The sequence below is a fragment of the Rhinopithecus bieti genome, unplaced genomic scaffold (assembly GCF_001698545.2).
Source record: "Rhinopithecus bieti isolate Rb0 unplaced genomic scaffold, ASM169854v2 scaffold_3874, whole genome shotgun sequence".
Lineage (NCBI taxonomy): Eukaryota > Metazoa > Chordata > Mammalia > Primates > Cercopithecidae > Rhinopithecus > Rhinopithecus bieti.
The window spans coordinates 30521-50033 of record NW_016804362.1 but is presented as its reverse complement, the minus strand read 5'-3'; the positions used below and the strand labels follow the sequence as shown (position 1 = coordinate 50033).

At 40.2% G+C, this 19513-nt stretch overlaps 1 long non-coding RNA gene across 1 annotated transcript in view; it reads right to left on the bottom strand.

The window, feature by feature from the left end:
- The window catches only part of LOC108526667 (uncharacterized), a 34633-nt gene extending 15488 nt beyond the window's left edge, over window positions 1-19145 (bottom strand). The window contains exon 1 of the long non-coding RNA XR_001884580.1: window positions 19016-19145. This is a non-coding gene — a long non-coding RNA (uncharacterized LOC108526667). The remainder of the gene's footprint in view (window positions 1-19015) is intronic.
- Between the last annotated feature and the right edge of the window lie 368 nt (window positions 19146-19513).

Here is a 19513-nt window from a genome sequence, read left to right as displayed (position 1 = left end):
AATCCCTTCACTGATTAAGATGAAACAACGGTGCCCCTTATTTACTTTGTGAAGCCAAATTAACAAAGTTGAAATAGAAGTTCTCCTTATAAGAAAGGCTACAAACACTGGAAGGATTAGTCACAGTGAGCAAAAATCACCGATGCACCCAAAGTATGCACATGAGCAGTGATTCCACTAGGTATCTATAAGGCTGGTAAGAGCTTTAGAATTTGGTTTTCAAGGAAATGAGGTGGGTAAGAAATCCCCTCAAATTGTCAGTGTATCTTCTTGCCATCTCAACAATCCTGGGTACAATGTGCACAGATGAAATATGGCATTTAAAAGGAGGTCAAGAAACATTTTCCTCATGGTTTTGATATAAAATCAAGACAGCAACAAACACTGGAAGGATTAATCACGGAGCAAAGTTAGCATGCGCCTTTGTCTCAAAATCGTCAAAATCTTTTAAATGAAATAAGATTATATCCAAGGGCCTAAAAGCAGGTGTCTTCTAGGTTTGTCCAAGACCGTACTTCTAAAATCCTAGAATCTGCTTCATTGTTTCAGGTGAATGAAGTCATAGGCTACGCCAAGCATAGTGACTGCACACATATAAAAGCTGCTTTTGAAAGATCACTTTAACAACCACATTCTGTATTATTTCCCTAAGCTGAATCATGTTCTCAGCCCTCGCTCCAGGCAAAGAGGACACAGAAAACGAGCAGGAGATATAATCACAGATCACACACTTGCAACGTGGGTGTGAGAAACTGTTTCCAGGGAGAAAATGACAAACATACTGATGTGCCCAAAATATGCCTATGGGCAGGGATTCCATTGGGTGTCTGTAAGGCTGGCAAGAGCTTTAGAATTTGGTTCTCAAGGAAATGAGGTGGGTAAGGAATCCCCCCAAATGTCAACGTATCTTCTTTCCATCTCAGCAATCCTGGGTATGATGTGCACAGATAAAATATGGCAGTTAAAAGGAAGTCAAGGAATATTTTCTCATGAATTTTGATATAAAGTCAAGATGGCTTCTTAGATAGGACAATTAAAGTGGGGCATAGCAACACAGGCTGGCGGAGTCTCCCATGGCTCAACCACAAATGCCCCCATAAAGAACGGTACGTAGTCTCAGTGAGTCTGTTCAACTCCCAGGAACCTGGATTGTTTCCCCAGCATTCCCACACCTAGAAGAGCATCACACCCTGCTAAGCTCGAAGTGAGAGCTCAGTAAATGTTAGTGGAATAAGAAACAGCTTCAAAGAACAAAGTGAAAATCCAGTGCCACAGAGTGTCAGTTAAGCAAATTAAGGTAGGGGGCAGGGAACAAGATCTTACATGTCATGGAGGTTTTTTCCAAAGGCCACATATATTTGTTTGAAATTGTAAATATCATGGATGTATTTGCATAAACAGGCATGCGTATTTGCTTGTGTTTTTACAGACTGTGCCAACTATTTTCAGATAATTTCCAAGAACAAATGATCATATTTACTACTCACTTTGTCATTACTGCTTTTCTTCCTGTTTCGTCTTTTAATCTATCTCTTATCTAGCCTAGCCAGATAGATATGTGTATAACAACGGTCACAAGCAGTTCCTGTTCCTTCAACTCACTTGTCCCATCCCTACTGAGGTGCTTTGCCCTCCAACGCTGCTGCTCCTATACATGTCACAATTTCAGACCCAGCATGCTAGGAACTGCAGCCAGCGCCTGGTTAAGCCAATACTAAATGGGCCCAAACAGGTGAACAGACATTCTGTTTTTCTCCAAACCTCTGAAAAAAGATTCTGCAACTCATCTCACAGTAATTTGTTCCCTAATTTACTCTTAGGAAATTGCCGTTATTGTTTGATTAGGTTAAGTACAATTCCCTATAATTAGATCCTCAGTGAAGAAAAATCAACCCATCGCCACAATTTACTTTCTTTTCTATACCTCCAGCATCAGTACTGTACCATTATTTTGGCAGCTCTGGAGAAAGGCTCTGAAAAATATCATGGGTGGAGGGAAAGTCAGCTGTATGTCTTTCTGAAGAAAGCGCTACCTTCTGTTATATCATCATCATTCTAGAAGATTCCCAATTGTTAAAAGCCTGTTTCATTAAAGTGTATTACACACCAGTTATTTTTTAAATTAAATAATTAGCAGCATATATGTATTTTGCTACTGCATATAGGAAAACAGAAATAGGCTAGCATTTCTGTCAAGGCTAGCAATGAATCAATCATTCATCCTAACCCCTAAATTATATAGTAAAGAATACATGAATAAGAGCTTTACATTCAATTCTGTTGTAGTCTGTCAAGCAATTATCTCTCTCTCAGTTAAAAGGCATTAAACAGATCTTGAAATGCTTTTGCAAAGTAAAATTAGCTAAATTAATTTTGAGGCTCTTTTCCTAAATGAATTGATTACAAATATGTTTGGAGAACAAAAATACTATATAGAAATACGCATAACAATGCAAGTGGTGACTTACAGTTCAATAATAGAATCTTAAAACTTGAGTAACGAAAAAGACCCTATCAGTCAATCTTAAAGTTTCTCTTAGATGTGCCAGCAGCTTAACTTTAGCCTGTTAGCATGTGATACTCAAAATTCAAGAAAATACATGTAAATAACTATCAGATTGGTGGAATAAACATGGTAAAGATTTTGAAAATCACTAAAAATTATAGCCACAGGTATTCCTACAGGAGGAACCTGTTTTCTGTTCTTTCACCTTGATACTAGCATTAATGTCCCAGATAGGTATCCCTCCTTCATCTGGGGTCCCACAGTGAAAATGACATGGAACAGAGCTGCACACGACCCAAGACAGACCTGGACAGGAAATAAACACTGGCTGTTATAAAATTCTGAGATTTGCAGGTTGTTTCCACAGTGCAATTTAGCCTAAGCTCACTGAAACACACCAGGAAAGGCTGGGGATCCAATGGTTTCACGAAGGAAACTGCCACGATGGTCAAAAACAATCTTAATCTAAAGCACAAAAAAGTTTAGAGATGTTTATTTGGGCATTTTAAAAGACTTTCTTGGTACTCAGCTCTCTTCCATTCAGCCACGTGATATTTGCGGAATAGCTATGATGTAGCAGGGACCAGGGCCATATTTGTGTTGGCTCTCACTAGTCAGCTGTAAATCTGAAGGCAGGAACACCATTTTCCCATGTTTATATTCCCATTACCCAGAATAATGCTTGTCATATGCTCTAGGTGCTCATAAATGTTTGTTGTTGGCTTACTGCTGAAATCCATTTCAAAATGCAATGGACATTTGTACAAAGTGCAGAGGTAATATTAAAGAAGGAGAACTGAAGTTTGCCTGGGAAAACAAAAAGAAAATATCTTTTCAGCAACATGAAAGAACAGGAGATTACAGTTTGGTGAACAAATGGGGAAATAACTTCTTGGTAGAAGATACAGCACAAATGCTTTGGTCTGGCATTTCAGATTATTTTGCCACTAACAGTATACTTTAAAAAATGTTGGCTGGGCGCGGTGGCTCAAGCCTGTAATCCCAGGAGGCACCGCAGATGGGGTTGGATCACTGTGAGTCAGGAGATTGAGGAACATCGCTGGTCTACAGGCGGTGAAACCTCGTCCTCTACTAAAAAAAAAATACAAAAAACTAGGCCAGGGGCAAACAAGCCGGGCGACCGATGGCCGGCGGCCCTGTAGTCCAGCTAGCTAGGGAGCTGAGGCCAGAGAGAAAGGGCCGTAAACGCCGGGAGGTGGAGCTTGGGCAGTGAGCCGAGATCAGGCGGCGGCACTGCACTGCGCAGGCCTGGGCGGGCGACAGAGAGAGACTCCGTCTGAAAAAATAATAAATAAATAAATAAATAAATAAATAAATAAATAAATAAAAAATAAAAATAAAAAATAAAAAATGTTATAATAGCAATCTTATTAATTAGATTTAATACAGTCCCTTATGTTATCCTAACCCAGAATGGACTAGAATCCTGGCTCATGTTAGCAGCACTAGAGCAGAATAGTTAAGAGAATGGACTCTGGAAGCTCAATAAAGAGGTTTGAATCCTGGCTCTGTCACTTGCCAGCTATGTGATTTGGTCATATTGCTTAACCTCTCTGTGCTCCAGGTCCCTCATGTATAAAATGAAGATTGTGTTAACAATGCCTTGTAGGGGTGTCATGCAGATTCAATGAATTAATATGCAAAAAGCATTTAAATAGTTTCTGGTACAGAGGCAGCATGGTAAACAGGTGTTGGCTATTATGAAAGGCCAGAGGGCGATCAGCCGTGAAACAGGTCTATGTCCTAGTCCTTTTCAGCATTTTTATCAATAACTTGGATGAGAAAAACCAAAGCCATTTTGACTTACACTTAAGATAGAATTATGATGGAAGATATAACAAATATGATGGGTACCATAATCAAGAGTCAAAATAATCATGAGACTGGAACGATCGGTCAAAAGCAACAAGATGTATTCACATAGGGATACATAAGACATTTTAAAATTCTTGCATATTTGAATGTAACACAAATCTCACCAGTTTAAGAATGGGGGAACCTGCTTTAATAAAGACCAGCGTGTATAAATCAAATGTTGGGGGAGCAAGTTTAATTAAGTGTAAGCTCCGTATGAATCAATGGTGTGCTGTAGTTGCCAAAAAAGCTCATGCCATGTCATTAACTAAGTTTTAGTCTCTGGATTTAATAAGGGTGGTAGAAATGTTCTGCCTTCCTTTGGACTGGCCAGCTCAGGGCACAGTAAGAAAAGCATCCCAAATGATGAGAACGAATTGGTTCCCAACAGTGATGGCAGTATGAACTTGGTGACACCAACAGTCTGAAGGTCAAGTACTCAGGTGCAGATCCTGACACTGCTCCTCCCCTGGCCATGGGATCTTAAAGCCTCTGTTGCTTCTTCTGTAAAACTTGGACAATATGGTCTACCTTCACACTGAGATGACAGAACTAAGGTGAATCTTTAAAAATTGTGGTAAAGTGTTCAATTTAGTGGCATTAATTAGACTCACAATTTAGTGGCATTAATTAGATTCACATCATTTATTTCCAAAACTTTTTTTTTTTTTTAGATAGAGTCTTGCTCTGTCGTTCAGGCTGGAGTGCAGTGGTGTAATCTCAGCTCACTGCAACCTCTACCTCCCGGGTTCAAGCGATTCTCCTGCCTCAGCCTCCTGGGTAGCTGGATTTACAGGCACGCGCCACCACACCTGGCTAATTTCTGTATTTTTGGTAGAGATGGGGTTTCACCATGTTGGTGAGGCTGGTCTCGAACTCCTGACCTCTTGATCTGCCTGCCTCGGCCTCCCAAAGTGCTGGGATTACAGGTGTGAGCCACCGCACCTGGCCCAAAACTTTTAAATCTCACCAAACAGAAACTCTCTAGCCATTGAGCAGCAGCTCCCCACTTTCCTCTTCCCCCAGTCCCTGATAACCTTAATGTACTATCTGTCTCTAGGAATTTGCCTATTTTAGGTATTCCCCAGGATTAATTTCTTGACAACTAAAAACGTTTAAAAATGGAGTGGGCTTCTTCAGGAGGAGGTGATGTCCACTGTCACAAGAGTTGTTCAAGTAGAGAGCAGAAAACACTTTAAAAAATTATGTGGTGGGGATTCATTTTGGGTTGGAGCAAATGACTGAAAAGCATCTCCCAGATTTGACAGTCAATGAGTCTATGAACTCCACAATACATTCTACATGTGTTTCTGGTGACTTCTAGCCCCATTTTATCTAAGATGAAACTGAGGCAAGAGCTCTTTGATAAGTAGCCCAAGGTCAATCACTAAGTCATGAAGAGAGCTATGGATAGAAATGAAGTCTCCTGACGCACAGCCCTGCCCTGCATTCCACCATCTGATGATGCTACACTCTATGACCTACTTGTCCTACGGTTCTTGTATTTTTCCTCCCAAATTCCCTCAGGGCTTTGTTTGAAGGCTGCATAAAATATCTTAAATGAAAAGTGATTTAATAACACATGAAATTCTTAACTTTAATGCCACGATGATAAAAGCTGTTAGAAGATGAATTTGCAAGCATGAAAACACTTTGATTAACCATTAGAAAACAGACTCTCAAATGTAGATTTTAAGTAATGTACAGCCATTTGGATGTCAGACTGAGAAAAAACACTGGAATAACTTCCATATATATTTCACAGCATACTGGAGAAGCCACAGCAATCTCTGCTTTTTTAAAAAAGTACAGATTTTGGGACCAAAGAAAGCCTTCAATTCTGATGTAATCTCTCTTAATATGGAGACAGACACAAATGTATATGGAAAAGACTCGGTTTCGGTAAGATTCCAGATTTACTGTTTTGTTTTTTAAGATTCAGGATATATCATTGGATTTAATGTCTAAAGAAGAAGCCAATATGTTCCTATAAAAAATAGCCATAGAACCAGTCTATTCTCTAATGATAAGACTGCAAGAAATACTTCTCAGAGTAGAAAACAAAAATAAGCAATTTTTACCAAATATCAAACATAGTATTTAGTAATTCATTCCAACGTCAACAAAATTTTCCTCTGGAATTTGTTCCAAATCTTAGGTCCCATCTTTATATGCACATTTTCCCCATTTGTATACTAAGAGGTCTGCTAGTAAAAACAAAGTTTTTTCTTTGATTTGCTCTATAAAAAAAACCAAAAGAAAAACTTAGAAGCCAATGGTACAATTAAATTCAACATACAAATATATTAAAATAAATTTTTTGAGCTGCATCTCTTTTTAGAGTTCAATCTGCTTTTAGAATGCAAAGACATCAGGAAAATAAACTACAACTGACCAATTTATAATCACTCTATTGGTTATAAACATATTCAGATGCCTATTTCTAAGCATGTAAGTGTTGTCTGTCTCACATAACAAGAAATCCAGAGGTAGCATGGCCAGGGCAGGGGCAGCTATTCCACAAGCGTGCCAGGAAGCTGGCTCTTTTTGCTCCACTCTTACTAATGTGTAGATGTCCACTCTCCTGTTCATCACCTCAAACCTGCATGATGGCTTTTGCTGTCGTGGCATCAGAGAGCAGGAGGCAGTAGTACTTACATCAGGAAAGCAAAGGCTTTCCCAGAACATTCCAGTTAATGGTGCCTCCAAAACAGTTACCCAGGACAGAAAGCCAGACCTGGATCCAATTCCATCCAGTTCTTAACCTCAACCCCTATCAAGCATCATGTACTTCTCTAAATCTGCAGATTCCACTTCCTTCAAGTCATATTTCCATTCCTCCTTTTCTTCTTCCACTAATTCTACCTTTGTCCAAGTTCTTACCATCCCTTGTCTAGACTGGCACAACAGTCTCCAAATTGTTCACAGATCCTCCAGCTTTGGCGTCTATCAATCTGCCCTCCATGCTGCCACTAGACTAGCATTTCTAAAACATAAATGTGACTGTCACTCCTCTACTGCCCTTAGGATAAATTAAAACCCCTTAGCATGACATAAACACACAGTATTATCTATTTCAGCCTCTTCAGTTCATCCACCACTTATTTTTTCCTTTTTTAGACAGGGTCTCACTATGCTGTCCAGGCTAGCCTTAAACTCCTGGACTCAAATGATCCTCCCATCTCAGCCTCCCAAGTAGCTGGGACTACAGGCATATGCCACTGTTCCCAGCTTGAGATGGTGGCACTTTTTTTTTTTTGAGACGGAGTCTTGCTCTGTCGCCCAGGCTGGAGTGCAGTGGCGTGATCTCGGCTCACTGCAAGCTCCACCTCCCGGGTTCACGCCATTCTCCTGCCTCAGTCTCCCAAGTAGCTGGGACTACAGGCGCCCGCCACCACGCCCAGCTAATTTTTTTGTATTTTAGTAGAGACAGGGTTTCACCGTGTTAGCCAGGATGGTCTTGATCTCCTGACCTCGTGATCCGCCTGCCTTGGCCTCCCAAAGTGCTGAGATTATAGGCGTAAGCCACTGCACCCGGCGATGGTGGCATTTTTATGTGTAATATTTAGGACACTAAATTACAAAGAGTAACGACCATGATACCAGAGTGATAAGCTATTCTGTGGCAGCAGGAAGATCTCTGTAGCCCCTGAAATGGGCTCGTTTGATGGACAGGAAATAGGCATTCACGAAAGTGAATTTTCCAAATAGTTAAAGCTTAAATTTTAAGTCAAATAAAAACTAACAAAATATTAAAATATTATTGGTAAAATCTTCTTAAAATGCATTACACATTTCCTTGCCTTTTAAGGAGAGTAGGTTGAACCAAATTTAACCTTTTTTGATGACTCAGTGTCATCATTATGAAACTCAATTACCGTTGAGGTAGCAGGGCTGTCTCCCTCTCCATTAAATGGCTCCAGACTGTTAACCATTTAGTTCTTTACTAATTTCCTCTCCCTTTCACCATTAGGATTTTATCTAGCATCTTAAGTTGTTGTAATTTTGTACAAGTCTTCAGAACCAGGGAATCATAAAACCATAGAATTTGAGAGTTTGAAGGAATTTTAGCGATCATTTAATCTATCAGTCTATCAAATTTTATAGATAAGAAAACTAAGCCCTAAATAAGTGAGCAGTCTTTTTCTAATCAGTTGCTTTTCATTTTCTATTTTAATGGCTTTAAAACTATGTTCTGAAGAAACTTCTATTCAATTTGAGCTCAGACCATTATGTTTATCTTNTGAGAGTTTGAAGGAATTTTAGCGATCATTTAATCTATCAGTCTATCAAATTTTATAGATAAGAAAACTAAGCCCTAAATAAGTGAGCAGTCTTTTTCTAATCAGTTGCTTTTCATTTTCTATTTTAATGGCTTTAAAACTATGTTCTGAAGAAACTTCTATTCAATTTGAGCTCAGACCATTATGTTTATCTTTCTTTAAAATGCTAAGAGTAAATTGGATTTTAAAATATATGCTACAGGATAAACACACTTTGAATGAACTTAAATATTAGGATTTATCTGTTAGTATCAGGAGTACAACATATTTATTTCGTTTAACAACAGAATTGCTTCTTCCTTTTTTTGTGTTCTGTTGTTTTACTCATTGATAAAACCCTCATTATTTATTCATTCAACACCTCAGCCTCCAATCAGTAAATAACCAGACTCAACTTTGTTTCTAACTTAGTTGTTAGAAATCTACAGAGGCAGGGAAGAAAAGCATATGTGTTTACTAAGTATTAACTATCGTGCAAATGTGTTTCTTACAAAACCAAAACAGAAGCCCTTAAGATGGGTAATGCTACCCTCATTTTATAGTTGAGGAAACCAAGATGGAGAAGCTGCACAATTTATCTAACGTCATACAATTAATCAGTGGTAGAGGAGAAATATAAATCCTGATGCTTGATGTCACATGACTGCTGTCCTTAAGGAATTCATAATCTATAACAGCAGAAAAGTACATATTCAACTCTCTAACAGTATGATAAAAACAACCATGGCAGTGTGGGAGGGCAGAAGAGGAAGTAATGAATTATACCTGAAAAGATGAGAGAAGGTTACACAGTGACATTTGAGGTGAATCTTAATAGTAGTAATAAAAACAATAATAGCAAACACTTTTTTTTTTTAAAGCACATGCCATCTCCTTGATATTATATCCCACTTCTGCAAAGGAAACTGAGGCACAGATAGATTAAAGTAACATATCTAGAACCACGCCACTAGAAAGCATCTGGTTCTAGAGTTCATTCTAGGACTACTGTGCTGTGCTAATTCCCAGAAGTAAAAAAGGTGAAGGGGAGAGAGACAGGAGCAAAGGCATCAAGGTGCATGGGAAACAGAGTGACTCGAGGTGACTGATGCAGCTGGAATAAAAGTTAAAATCTGTAAAGCAGACCATATTACCACTCTGCTTAAAACCAACGATTGGCTGCTCACTACATTTTAAGAGAAACCTAAGCCCTGTCTAGTTCTTGCTCCACTCTCCCACGCATTCACAGCTCTCCTGACACACTGGCCTTCCAGTACCTAAAACAACCAAGTTCTTTCTTGCTGCAGAACATTGGCACATGGTAGAATCTCATTCTGAAATATTCTCCCCCTAGCTTTTTACCTAGCTAATTCTTGAACATCCTCTGGTCTTGACCTAATTTTGATTTACTCAGAAAGGTCTTTGAAATTCCCCACCATGCCGTAATATCTCATAGCAGCATCCTCAGCTTCCTCTTCATAGCACTACCCTACTTTCTAATTATACTACTGTTGTGATTACAGACAATAGGCTCCATGAAGGCAAGGACCATGTCTGCTATTTTGTTGTTGTTTTCTTGTTGTTTTGCCTATGGTTTTCCTTGACTGGCATATAATTCAATGGCAGAAATTGAAGTTGGAAGAGCATGGCCTTTATCCTATAGGTAAGAAGGAGGCAGAAAAGTTTCATCAAGGACTACGACAACATCAAAAGGAGGCTTAAACAAAGCAAAACAAAACCTAGCGTGGTGTGGATGATAGACAAGAGAAAGACCAAGGCTGACAGACTAGTTGAGGATGCCTTCAACAAGCCAGGTGAGAGCCTGAATCCAGGCAGTGGTGGAGGAAGTGAATTCAAGAGACTGCACAGGTGGTGTGGCTGGATTTGTTCATTTGACGTGTGCGTGTGTAAGCCTGCTCTGTGTACTCTGTGACCTACTATCCAGAGGCATAAAACAAAGCACTAAAAGTAAACCTGTATAGAAAAACTCTATGCTCTCCAACAAGAGGAAAAGATAGAAAAATAAAGACTGATCACTCCTTTTGGCCTTTAGATCCAAAGGGAATTGAGGAATGAATAGTTATTTTCAAAGGGACAAGCCCTCTTCAAGGAGAAGCCAGTTAAGGCGAAGATGAAGAAAGAAAATTGTATGAAAAGATGAGAATACAGAGAAGTTTTCTGGCAATGAAAAGGGGGTTTCAAAGCATACTCATTAAGGGGGTATAAGTTAGGTTTTGCTGAGAAGGGATAAGCCAGGGAAAGATTTAGACAAAAAAAAAAAAAAATGAAAAAATGATATAGGGAGAATTGTGTACTTACCTGAATAAAAAAGTGTAAAAACAAAATCTACACATTTTGGAAGAAGACTAAGCCTCGAGGTTAAGGGAGGCAAAGAGTGGAAAGATCACACGGGAAGACCACAAATGGACTCAACTCTTGGCATGAATTCGCCCAGTGGCACCTCTGCAGAATCCCTCCTGCGTGTAGAGAAGGGATGGCCGCATGGAGACTTGACTGCCCATGGCAGGCACAGCTGCTTCAGGGCTGCTTCGGCCACTGCAGACTCAACACTGGAATATAGCTTGCCTCAACAAGGCTTAACCAGTGAAAAGCTAGGACTCTTATCATCTTTATCTTAGATTTTTAAAATAACACCCTTTTCTTGAAAGTGAAAACTTCACTATTCTCCCTAATTTCCTGCATTTGAGCGAAATCTAAAGGTTTCTTTAAATATAAAGTTCATCTTATCAAGCGCATCTGGGAGTCCATACAGTAAGTCTATTTTAATTTCATATTTAGCAGTAGTAAAAAGTGTACTAAGAGTAGATGGCACCAGGGAGCTGCCATTTTTCACACCTCCAAACAGCACTCCTGTTTCCTCTCACATATGTCATGTTAAAAGAGCCAAACTCTGAATGCCTGCCTTCCCAGAGTCGCTTAAAAATCCTGTCTTGAGTGCTGCTGGGCTGTGATAGACCACCCCCGCTTCCATCTACACCCCCACAGTTTGGGAATGGGACAGTGAGATGATGGATAGGGAATGTGTATCCGTTCTGAAGGAGGTATAATGAGCTTAAATTTACTGTACTAAAGTTAACACAACTGCTATAGGTGACATAATAAGAAATTTGTATTTGGTCTCTGCCCTGGTTCCTGGCACAGAACTTCTAAAACCCTTGTAATTTCCTGAGTAGTCGGGGTGAGAGGAGAATCTTCGCTTTTTCATAGTAAGCCCCTTTCAACCACGCCCAAGTTTATACTAATGAGGTGACTCTTGGAGGATGGGGACCGGTTGCCAGAAGAACCAACCATGTGAATAGAGAATTAGAATTCAGCACCACCTCTCTTTAGCCACCTCTCCAGGCAAGGGAGAGGTGGCTAGAGATCAACTCAACCACCAAGGGCCATTGATATAATCAATCATGCCTATATAATAGCCATAAAAACCCTAACAACTCCAGAGCTCCTGGGATGGTGCATACATCAAGGTGCTGGGAAGGTGGTGTGCCTGGAGAGGGCACCTTGCTCAATGCATCTCTTCCATGTGGCAGTTCCTGAGTTGTGTCCTTTATAATCAACTGTAAGTAAGTAAAGTGTTCTGTGAGCCATTCTAGCAAATTATCAAATGCAAGGAGGGAGGATGTGGGAACCCCTGACTTAAAGAAGGTCGGTCAGAAGTACAGGTAGATACCTGGGACATGCGCTTGACATCTGAAGTGGGGGTCATCTCGTGGGACTGGGCCCTTTAATTCGTGGGATCTGATGCCAACTCCAGAACTGAACTGAATTGTAAGACACCAGCTAGTGTCACCAGAGAACTGAACTGCTTGGTGTGGAAATACCCCACACGTTTGGTGTCAGAATTGTTATGAAAGTACAAAAAAATACTTTTATACTTATAGTATATAATTTGGGTTAGCTCTTTTTAGGTACACCTCATGCTTCTGGAGGAATAGTCCTTCTTGGCTGGGTACTGAGAATATTCCAAATTCACGCCCTGACAGGAGGAGGCAACCCTGTCGGGGGAGGCAGCCCTCACAACACGCAGTTCCCAAGTGGGGAGCAAGAGGACGTTCATCAACACGGTCACCAGCTAGTCAGGACAGCACGTGGAAGGGGCGCCCTGTTCACCTCCAACTGCAAGCTGAAGCTCAGGAACGTTGTAAAACCAGTTCCCAGTCCAGGGCAGGAAGCTTCAAGGAAGCACCTGATTCACACAGCGGTGGGTTCAGGCTCAAACCGTCCCACCTCACAGAAAAAGAAACCATTTTATTTCATCCCGTCTCGTTTCCTTCAGCGCACTTTCCGCTTTTCCTTTACGATATACATTCCATTTTTCTCTCTCCCTCCAACAGTTTTCGTCTGCAGGAGGCTTATTTCTCTGTATCCACTCCTCAGTTACTCACCTCCTCCCCAAGCTTTTTTCCAGTGATAGGAAACTTTAATTTTATTTTATTGTGGTAAGAATACTTAACATGAGATATATCCTCTTCAATTTTTAAGTGTACAATACATTACTGTTGGCGATAGTACAATGTTGTACAAATCTGTAGAGCCTATTCATCCTACTTGACTGAAACTTTATGGTCATTGATTAATAACTCCCATTACCCCCTCCTCCCAGCCCCTGATAACTACCACCATTCCACTTTTTAAAACTATGAATTTGACTATTTTAGATACTTCATATAAGTGGAATCATAGAGTATTTGCCTTTCCGGGTCTGGCTTCTTTCACTTGGTATAATGTCCTCCAGGTTCATCCATGCTGTCACATGTTGCGGTTTCCTACTTTTCAAAGGCTGAACACTTCCATTGTATGGATATACCATATTTTCTTTCTACTTCTTTTTGAAATGGGTTCTCACTATGTTGCCCAGGCTGGACCTGGACTCCTGGCCCCAAGGAATCCTCCTGCCTCAGCCTCTCCTAGCTGAGACCACAGGTATCACCATTGCGCCCGGCTTCACATATTCTTTATCCATTCATCTGCTGATGGACATCTAGGTTGTTTTCACATCTTGGCTATTGTGAATATTGCCGTGGTAAAAGGAGGAGTGCTCTTCAGGATCTTGAAGAGTCAAGATCCTGATTTCAAGTCTTTTGGAAAAATACCCAGGAGTGGGATTGCTGGATCATATGGCAGTTCTACTTTTAATTTTTTGAGGAACATCCATACTGTCTTCCATAGCAGCTGCACCATTTTGCATTCCCACCAACAGTATGCAACGGTTTCAATTTCTCTGTATCCTCACCAATACCTGTCTCTTGTTTTTTGTTAATAGTCATTCTGAGAGGTGTGAGGTGACATTTCACTGTGGCTTTGATTTGCATTTCTCTGATGATTAGTGAGGTTCAGCAATGTTTCATATACCCGTCAGCCTTTTAGATGTCTATTTTTGAGAAATATCTATTTAAGCCCTTAGCCCTTTTTCAAATCAGGTTATTAGTTTCTTTTACTATTGAGTTGTAGGAGTTCCTTACATATTTGGGGGATTAACTCTAGCAGATATATAGTTTGCAAATATCTTCTCCCATTCTGTAGGCTGCCTTTTCACTCTGTTCAGTGTTTTCTTTGCTATTTAGTATGATGCAGTCCATGGCAAGCTACTTGAATGAGTAGTCTGTACTTATCAAAGGCTGTATCTCAATTACACTCTTCTTGACTACCTTCTCCTCAAAATACTCTCCTTTTAAGACGTTCTTTTTTTATTTTCCTCTCACCCTCTGGCTACTCTTCCTTCATCTCCTTCTGCCTACAACTTAAATGTAGATGATCCTAAGATTCTGTCAACATTTCCCTCCTCACTCTAAGTGTTCCCAATATGCACTCTGTCTTCGCTGTAACTATAGCTTGTGCGCCATGATTCCCACATCTGAATAGCACTGCTTCTGACCTCTTGCTCCTGAACTAAAAGTCTGTGTTTCTAACTTTCAAAGCATCTTTTGGATATTTTAAGAATCTCTCAAAATCAGCATACTCAGAGCTAGACTGTCCTTTTCCACTCAGTGAAGTCTGACATCACTTTTTCCTCATCACTTACATTAAGTTCTGTTGATCCTAACTCTAAAAAGTCTTACTGCTATAATCCTTGTTAGCTACTTTCACTACCACTGTTCTCATTTATGCTCTCAAAGTCTCTTATGAGGACCAGCAGATAGTTGATGGGAGCTTTGGGAATTAGACTAACTGGATTCCAGTTTTTGCACTTAACAGTTGTATGCATTGGACAAGTTATTTAACTTTTTAAATATGCAGTTTACTCATCTGTTAAATGGGGCTAGTATTTAGAAATTTAGTAATCTAAATAAAATGTCATTCACAATGGCAGGCACACAGTAACCATTCAAAAATGCTTTTCACTCAGTACTCTCCTTTCTTTCTGCCTTTAACCCATCTTTCCCAGCCAGTATACATTCAACAGTCACACCAGTTACTTTCTAACTCAAAAGGTCTACTCATGTCAGTCTCCAATTAAAAAAAAAAACTTTTCACAAATTTTTATTGACTATACAACAAAGACCATCTCTTTAGTTTGACACTAATGACCCTCTAGAAATCTAACCCCAAGCTACCTTTCCAGCTTACAAACTCATTACTCCATATTATATAACTTATTTACCTAAGGTTGTCAAGCTTTGATTTCTTTATTGTAGCCACCTCCATGTTCAGTCTTTCCCCTTCTATTTCTAGCTGATGTAATTATATTTATATTTGCATATGCACCTGCTTTCACCAATAAATCCTAATTCCTTGGAAGCAAAGAACCCTCCTTTTAATTTGACACATTGCATTCACTTATTCATTCACTCACCAAATATTTATTACCTGAAAACCAGGCACTGTGCTAGATATTAGAGATACGTAAACAAAGAAGACTGGCCCACACCCTTAACAAGTGTGCAGTCTGGTGAGGAAAATGGGCATACAAACAATTCCAGTAATGGGCGATAAGTGAAAGGGTGGAGCAGTGGCTCTAGTTTCTGGTTACAGATTAGAATCCCTAGCATCGATTTTAGAAAATGCTAATGGCCGGTTTCAACCACCAAAGATTCTAATTAATTGGTCTATGGTAATTTTTTTTTTTAAAGTTCCTCTAGCTGGGCACAGAGGCTCTCGCCTGTAATCCCAGTACTTTGGGAGGCCAAGACCCACGGATCACCTGAAGTCAGGAGTTCAAGACCAGCCTGGCCAACATGGTGAAACCCTATTTCTACTAAATAATACAAAAATTAGCCGGGCATGGTGGCATGCACCTGTGATCCCAGCTACTTGGGAGGCTGAGGCAGGAGAATCACCTGAACCTGAGAGGCGGAGGTTGCAGTGAGCCAAGATCATGCCACTGCGCTCCAGCCTGAGTGACAGAGCAAGACTCCAACTCAAACAAAACAAAAATAAAATAAAATAACAAGCTCCTCTGTCCTAGTTATATGAAGCAATCATTGCAAGCCCCTGGTATAGAGTTGTACATAGAAGCCTATGGAATATTATGACTCAGAAACATTTCCTGGAAAAAAAAAAACAAGACTATGGAGTATGGGAGACACAGCTTTTTGTTGGCATTTTTGGTTGTTCCACAACACCTTGTTCCCTTTCTTCTTCCTTCCCAAATCTACTCAGGGGTATACCCCTTTTCCACGTGACTTAAGAGACATAACACTAGCCCCAAGTCAGGGGTTGATTCTGATTGTTCTTTCTTGTGACTGGTTTGGGTGTAGACAAAGGAACTCACTGTGAACAAGGATACATGAGGGGAGGTTGCCTGTGGGAAGATGGGAAAAGGTTTCCAAATCCCAAGAAAAATGCATCAAGAAAGACAGGCTCTTTCTCTCTTTAGACACTGATGCATCTGGCTGTGACATCTGGAACCGAAGCAACTGTATTGTAACTGTGAAAAGAGCCATCTTGAGGCCAAACTGAGATTTGAAAAGGAGCCAGGTTTTGGTGACACTACTAAGTCATTGCATCAAACAACCCTGACATCTGTCCACCTCTGCATTTCTCTTTCATTTTCATTTTTCTTTCTTATCTTATCTTATCTTATTTTATTGTTTTGAGGCAGGGTCTCATTTTGTAAACCAGGCTAAAGTACAGTGGCGCGATCGTGGCTCATTGCAGTCTCAACCTCTCAAGGCGTAGTAGGGCCCAAGCAATCCTCCTGTTAGCTTCCCGAGTAGCTAGGACTACAGGGGCACATCATCATGCCCGGCTAATTAAAAACATTTTCTTTTGTAGAGACAGGGCCTCCCTATGCTGCCCAGGCTGGCCTTGAACTCCTGGGCTCAAGTGATCCTCCCACCTCGGCCTTCCACAGTGTTGGGATTACAGGCGTGAACCACCATGCCTGGCCTTGCATTTCTTGATGTATAAAATAATACATTTCCTGATTTCTTATGATGCTTTGAGTCAAAATTCTGATTACCTGCAACAAATCACATCTCAACTGATATAGAACTAAATCGAATTTGGGGATCAAGGAAGGCACCCTAGAGAAGGTGGTATCTGAGGAGTTTCCAGTATGGCCACCAAGAAGCAGGAAAAGCAAATAAAAAGGCATGCATATAAAAGTATAAAATATGCTGGGAAGTGCACATAGTTCAGAATGGCTATTGCAAAGAGTATGAGCAGGGAAATGAGGACGGAGAAGTGACAGTCTGGGACAAGATCTTGAGAAGCCTTGTATCCTGTGGTAGATTAAATGTGGTGACAAATGTTTTGCAGCTCCTCCTATCCAGAGGCAAAGCCTACTCCAGTACCTCATGAATGTGGCTGGCTTCATGACTTACTTTGACCAACAGAATGTGTGAGAAGTGATATTATTCAAATTCCAGAGCCGAGACCTGCCTCTTTTGAAATGCTGTCTGAAGCTATCATGTTGTAAGGAAGGCAGTCTAGCTTACTGAAGAATGAGAGGCCAGGTGGTGGGGATACTGAGGCGCCCCAGCTGACAGCCAGCACTGACTGCTGGGCATGTGAGGGAGGAGGCCATCTTGGACCATGCAGGTATTTCAGTCATCATCCGATTGCAAATGAGCACGGTCAACCCACAGAATCATAAAAAATAATGTGTCATTGCTGTAGTAAGCCACTACGTTTAGGGTGGTTTGTTATGCAGCAATAGGTATCTGACATAGGCCATGCCAAGATGTTTGAGCTTTACTCTGGAAACTATGCAGAGTAACCTGATTAGACTCATGTGTTAGAAAGATTACCTTGGCAGTACTATGGAGAGTGGCTTGGAGTGGGTCCACAGTGGAGGCGGAAGACTTATTAGAAGACTATTGCGTTAATGGAGCTGAGAAATCTGGATGCAAACTAAGACAGTGATAGTGGGGAGGCAGAGAAGAGTCATGATAGAGGTAAAAATCAACATGATGTGTTGGACACAGTGGCTCACACCCATAACCTCAGCATTTTGGGAGGCTGAGGCAGGCAGATCACTTGAGGTCAGGAGTTAGATACCAGCCTGGTCAACATGGTGAAACCCCGTCTCTACTAAAAATACAGGAATTAGCTAGGTGTGGTGGTGTGTGCCTGTAGTCCAGCTACTCAGGAGTCTGAGGCACAAGAATCACTTGGACCTGGGAGGCGTAGGCTGTAGTGAGTCAAGATCTCGCCACTGTACTCCAGCCTGGGCGACAGAGTGAGACTCTGTCTAAAAACAAACAAACAAAAAAACATGATGGTGACATAGGTTACAAAGTACGAAGGAGGAAAAATGAACTAAGAATTACTCAAAGGTTTCTGGATTTGGTAAATGAGTGAATGGTCATGCCATTTTCTAAGACAGAGATTATGGGAGCAAGTGAAGGTTTGCAGTAACCCTGGAATATCCAAGTGGAGATGGACAGCAAGGAATTGTGAATACTCAATAAATATTTGATGAATAAATTACTGATTAATCTGAGTGGGTACCAAAGTGCCCTAGTCCAAGGAACCATCTTCACATGGTTTACATGGTATAAACTAAGTACTAAGTCAAGTAAGGTTTTGTGAACATGTGAACTCATGTTATTAACACTTCATCAGAATAGAAAGGAAAAGGAAAGGAAAGATTCGATGCAGTCTAAAAGTGCTGGCAAATCTGCACATTATTTAGGTCACGTGCATCAATCTGTAATTCTTAGGGAATGCAAAGTAATGTTCCTACCTGAAGTCACTATCATTTTGTAGTGTATCCAGAAGGTAAGGTGTACAACACAAGTCTTTTTCTCTGTCCTGTAGATTCTTTATATGGGTTTTCCTAACTACATGCTAGGAAGAGTTGAGGCTATCTCTATGCTGTCAAGTGGGCATAATCGATGATATATGAGTGTAATAAGTTGCAGAGTCTACAAACAATTTTAATATGCACATGCAAATATTGACTTACCTTTGATGTTGATTAAAATAGCAAGTAAATGGCTGGGAACCAATCTCATCTTTCCAGTACTGTTGCCAATTCATGACACTTTCCAAATTCTTCTGATTTTCTCTCTTACAGGGAGGGATATAGGAGCACTAACAAAATAGAATACAGAAAGTAAACCTATTATTTTATGGAATATTGAGATATAGTCATTGTTTATAGAAAGATGGCATTATAAAGACAGTAAATCTAATTTAGACCTGCCTAATTTTTAAATATGACCAAATTGAAATTACTGAACTATATTTCAAATTTCCAATTTGGCACAAGGACAGAAAGTATTCCAAACACAAAAACACAGCAAAAAATAAACTTCAGTCATTATGGTGTAAGAGTATTTTATAAACAATTAGTTACCATGTAATAGCAAATTAAAAGCATAATATACTCTCTATTTTGGGGACCTGTCCGTCAACAGAGGGAGGCATAAAATAGATTTTTATCCCCAATTCCTATCTATGA